The 5,000-nt window shown below is 43.9% G+C and overlaps 8 non-coding genes across 8 annotated transcripts; all 8 read right to left on the minus strand.

The window, feature by feature from the left end:
* Window positions 1-185: 185 nt before the first annotated feature.
* Window positions 186-257, minus strand: trnap-agg. The gene has a single exon. It is a non-coding gene; the product is annotated as a tRNA-Pro (tRNA).
* Window positions 258-534: 277 nt separating this feature from the next.
* On the minus strand, window positions 535-606 carry trnap-agg. The gene has a single exon. It is a non-coding gene; the product is annotated as a tRNA-Pro (tRNA).
* Window positions 607-868: 262 nt separating this feature from the next.
* On the minus strand, window positions 869-940 carry trnap-agg. The gene has a single exon. It is a non-coding gene; the product is annotated as a tRNA-Pro (tRNA).
* A 250-nt stretch (window positions 941-1,190) lies between these two features.
* trnap-agg lies at window positions 1,191-1,262 on the minus strand. Its single transcript has one exon. It is a non-coding gene; the product is annotated as a tRNA-Pro (tRNA).
* A 1,276-nt stretch (window positions 1,263-2,538) lies between these two features.
* Window positions 2,539-2,610, minus strand: trnap-ugg. The gene has a single exon. It is a non-coding gene; the product is annotated as a tRNA-Pro (tRNA).
* A 587-nt stretch (window positions 2,611-3,197) lies between these two features.
* trnap-agg lies at window positions 3,198-3,269 on the minus strand. Its single transcript has one exon. It is a non-coding gene; the product is annotated as a tRNA-Pro (tRNA).
* Window positions 3,270-3,534: 265 nt separating this feature from the next.
* Window positions 3,535-3,606, minus strand: trnap-agg. The gene has a single exon. It is a non-coding gene; the product is annotated as a tRNA-Pro (tRNA).
* Window positions 3,607-4,867: 1,261 nt separating this feature from the next.
* trnap-ugg lies at window positions 4,868-4,939 on the minus strand. The gene has a single exon. It is a non-coding gene; the product is annotated as a tRNA-Pro (tRNA).
* Between the last annotated feature and the right edge of the window lie 61 nt (window positions 4,940-5,000).

The raw sequence follows: 5,000 nt of genomic DNA on the forward strand, positions 1-5,000 counted from the left end.
AATCAAACCACGAGCCACGTTTCTGTTAGTGTTTTGGTGACTTTTTTGTTTTCACATAACATGTTTAGACGAAAAGAGCAACTCTCCCAGTAAATCACCCCAAACCACGTTGGGTAAAGGACTGATCTTGGATTTAAACAGGATCTCTCGTTACCAGGTACCTTCCTTTGTCAATGTACTCTAAAGGGCTCGTCCGGGACTTGAACCCGGGACCTCTCGCACCCTAAGCGAGAATCATACCCCTAGACCAACGAGCCACATTTTGGTGGCTGTTTTGGTGGCTGTTTTGCTTGATAAATTTGTTTTCACAAAATCTGGTTAATCAGAAGCTCCGCACTGAAAAGCGTGAATCATACCACGAGCCACGTTTCTGTCAATGTTTTGGTTGACTGATTTGTTTTCACATAACATGTTTAGACGAAAAGAGCAACTCTCCCAGTAAATCACCCCAAACCACGTTGGGTAAAGGACTGATCTTGGATTCAAACAGGATCTCTCGTCACCAGGTACCTTACTTTGTCAATGTACTCTAAAGGGCTCGTCCTGGACTTGAACCCGGGACCTCTCGCACCCTAAGCGAGAATCATACCCCTAGACCAACGAGCCACATTTTGGTGGCTGTTTTGGTGGCTGTTTTGCTTGATAAATTTGTTTTCACAAAATCTGGTTAATCAGAAGCTCCGCACTGAAAAGCGTGAATCACACCACGAGCCACATTTTTGTCAGTGTTTTGGTTTACTGATTTGTTTTCACATAACATGCTTAGACAAAAAGAGCAACTCTCCCAGTAAATCACAACAAACCACGTTGGGTAAAGGACTGATCTTGGATTTACACCAGGTACCTTCCTTTGTCAATGTACTCTAAAGGGCTCTTCCGGGATTTGAACCCGGGACCTCTCGCACCCTAAGCAAGAATCATACCCCTAGACCAACGAGCCACATTTTGGTGGCTGTTTTGCTTTTCAAATTTGTTTTCACAAAACCTGGTTAATCAGAAGCTCCGCACTGAAAAGCGTGAATCAAACCACGAGCCACGTTTCTGTTAGTGTTTTGGTTGACTTTTTTGTTTTCACATAATATGTTTAGACGAAAAGAGCAACTCCCCCAGTAAATCACCCCAAACCACGTTGGGTAAAGGACTGATCTTGGATTTACACAAGGTACCTTCCTTTGTCAATGTACTCTAAAGGGCTCGTCCGGGATTTGAACCCGGGACCTCTCGCACCCTAAGCGAGAATCCTACTCCTAGACCAACGAGCCACATTTTGGTGGCTGTTTTGCTTGACCAATTTGTTTTCACAAAACCTGGTTAATCAGAAGCTCCGCACTGAAAAGCGTGAATCATACCACGAGCCACGTTTATGTCAGTGTTTTGGTTGACTGATTTGTTTTCACATAACATGCTTAGACAAAAAGAGCAACTCTCCCAGTAAATCACCCCAAACCACGTTGGGTAAAGGACTGATCTTGGATTTAAACAGGATCTCTCGTTACCAGGTACCTTCCTTTGTCAATGTACTCTAAAGGGCACGACCGGGATTTGAACCCGGGACCTCTCGCACCCTAAGCGAGAATCATACTCCTAGACCAACGAGCCACATTTTGGTGGCTGTTTTGGTTCCTCAATTTATTTTCACAAAACCTGGTTAATCAGAAGCTCCGCACTGAAAAGCGTGAATCATACCACGAGCCACGTTTCTGTCAGTATTTTGGTTGACTGATTTGTTTTCACATAACATGCATAGACAAAAAGAGCAACTCTCCCAGTAAATCACCCCAAACCACGTTGGGTAAAGGACTGATCTTGGATTTAAACAGGATCTCTCGTCACCAGGTACCTACCTTTGTCAACGTACTCTAAAGGGCTCGTCCGGGATTCGAACCCATGACCTCTCTCACCCTAAGCGAGAATCATACTCCTAGACCAACGAGCCACATTTTGGTGGCTGTTTTGGTTCATCAATTTATTTTCAAAAAACATTGTTAATCAGAAGCTCCACACTGAAAAGCGTGAATCACACCACGAGCCACATTTTTGTCAGTGTTTTGGTTTACTGATTTGTTTTCACATAACATGCTTAGACAAAAAGAGCAACTCTCCCAGTAAATCACCCCAAACCACGTTGGGTAAAGGACTGTTCTTGGATTTAAACAGGATCTCTCGTCACCAGGTACCTTCCTTTGTCAACGTACTCTAAAGGGCTCGTCCGGGATTCAAACCCAGGACCTCTCTCACCCTAAGCGAGAATCATACTCCTAGACCAACGAGCCACATTTTGGTGGCTGTTTTGGTTCATCAATTTATTTTCAAAAAACATTGTTAATCAGAAGCTCCGCACTGAAAAGCGTGAATCACACCACGAGCCACGTTTTTGTCAGTGTTTTGGTTTACTGATTTGTTTTCACATAACATGCTTAGAGAAAAAGAGCAACTCTCCCAGTAAATCACCCCAAACCACGTTGGGTAAAGGACTGATCTTGGATTTAAACAGGATCTCTCGTCACCAGGTACCTTCCTTTGTCAACGTACCCTAAAGGGCTCGTCCGGGATTTGAACCCGGGACCTCTCGCACCCAAAGCGAGAATCATACCCCTAGACCAACGAGACACATTTTGGTGGCTGTTTTGCTTGACAAATTTGTTTTCACAAAACCTGGTTAATCAGAAGCTCCGCACTGAAAAGCGTGAATCAAACCACGAGCCCTGTTTCTGTTAGTGTTATGGTTGACTTTTTTGTTTTCACATAACATGTTTAGACGAAAAGAGCAACTCTCCCAGTAAATCACCCCAAACCACGTTGGGTAAAGGACTGATCTTGGATTCAAACAGGATCTCTCGTCACCAGGTACCTTACTTTGTCAATGTACTCTAAAGGGCTCGTCCTGGACTTGAACCCGGGACCTCTCGCACCCTAAGCGAGAATCATACTCCTAGACCAACGAGCCACATTTTGGTGGCTGTTTTGGTTCATCAATTTATTTTCAAAAAACATTGTTTTTCAGAAGCTCCGCACTGAAAAGCGTGAATAACACCACGAGCCACGTTTTTGTCAGTGTTTTGGTTTACTGATTTGTTTTCACATAACATGCTTAGACAAAAAGAGCAACTCTCCCAGTAAATCACAACAAACCACGTTGGGTAAAGGACTGATCTTAGATTTACACCAGGTACCTTCCTTTGTCAATGTACTCTAAAGGGCTCGTCCGGGATTTGAACCCGGGACCTCTCGCACCCTAAGCAAGAATCATACCCCTAGACCAACGAGCCACATTTTGGTGGCTGTTTTGCTTGACAAATTTGTTTTCACAAAACCTGGTTAATCAGAAGCTCCGCACTGAAAAGCGTGAATCAAACCACGAGCCACGTTTCTGTTAGTGTTTTGGTTGACTTTTTTGTTTTCACATAACATGTTTAGACGAAAAGAGCAACTCTCCCAGTAAATCACCCCAAACCACGTCGGGTAAAGGACTGATCTTGGATTTAAACAGGATCTCTCGTTACCAGGTACCTTCCTTTGTCAATGTACTCTAAAGGGCTCGTCCGGGATTTGAACCCGGGACCACTCGCACCCTAAGCGAGAATCATACCCCTAGACCAACGAGCCACATTTTGGTGGCTGTTTTGCTTGATAAATTTGTTTTCACAAAATCTGGTTAATCAGAAGCTCCGCACTGAAAAGAGTGAATCATACCAAGAGCCACGTTTCTGTCAGTGTTTTTGTTGACTGATTTGTTTTCACATAACTTGCTTTGACGAAAACAGCAACTCTCCCAGTAAATCACCCCAAACCACGTTGGGTAAAGGACTGATCTTGGATTTAAACCATGTACCTTCCTTTGTCAACGTACTCTAAAGGACTCATCCGGGATTTGAACCCGGGACCTCTCTCACCCTAAGCGAGAATCATACTCCTAGACCAACGAGCCACATTTTGGTGGCTGTTTTGCTTGACCAATTTGTTTTCACAAAACCTGGTTAATCAGAAGCTCCGCACTGAAAAGCGTGAATCAAACCACGAGCCCTGTTTCTGTCAGTATTTTGGTTGACTGATTTGTTTTCACATAACATGCTTAGACAAAAAGAGCAACTCTCCCAGTAAATCACCCCAAACCACGTTGGGTAAAGGACTGATCTTGGATTTAAACAGGATCTCTCGTCACCAGGTACCTTCCTTTGTCAACGTACTCTAAAGGGCTCGTCCGGGATTCGAACCCAGGACCTCTCTCACCCTAAGCGAGAATCATACTCCTAGACCAACGAGCCACATTTTGGTGGCTGTTTTGGTTCATCAATTTATTTTCAAAAAACATTGTTAATCAGAAGCTCCGCACTGAAAAGCGTGAATCACACCACGAGCCACATTTTTGTCAGTGTTTTGGTTTACTGATTTGTTTTCACATAACATGCTTAGACAAAAAGAGCAACTCTCCCAGTAAATCACCCCAAACCACGTTGGGTAAAGGACTGTTCTTGGATTTAAACAGGATCTCTCGTCACCAGGTACCTTCCTTTGTCAACGTACTCTAAAGGGCTCGTCCGGGATTCAAACCCAGGACCTCTCTCACCCTAAGCGAGAATCATACTCCTAGACCAACGAGCCACATTTTGGTGGCTGTTTTGGTTCATCAATTTATTTTCAAAAAACATTGTTAATCAGAAGCTCCGCACTGAAAAGCGTGAATCACACCACGAGCCACGTTTTTGTCAGTGTTTTGGTTTACTGATTTGTTTTCACATAACATGCTTAGAGAAAAAGAGCAACTCTCCCAGTAAATCACCCCAAACCACGTTGGGTAAAGGACTGATCTTGGATTTAAACAGGATCTCTCGTCACCAGGTACCTTCCTTTGTCAACGTACCCTAAAGGGCTCGTCCGGGATTTGAACCCGGGACCTCTCGCACCCAAAGCGAGAATCATACCCCTAGACCAACGAGACACATTTTGGTGGCTGTTTTGCTTGACAAATTTGTTTTCACAAAACCTGGTTAATCAGAAGC

Source organism: Hypomesus transpacificus, unplaced genomic scaffold, assembly GCF_021917145.1.
Source record: "Hypomesus transpacificus isolate Combined female unplaced genomic scaffold, fHypTra1 scaffold_152, whole genome shotgun sequence".
Classification (NCBI taxonomy): domain Eukaryota; kingdom Metazoa; phylum Chordata; class Actinopteri; order Osmeriformes; family Osmeridae; genus Hypomesus; species Hypomesus transpacificus.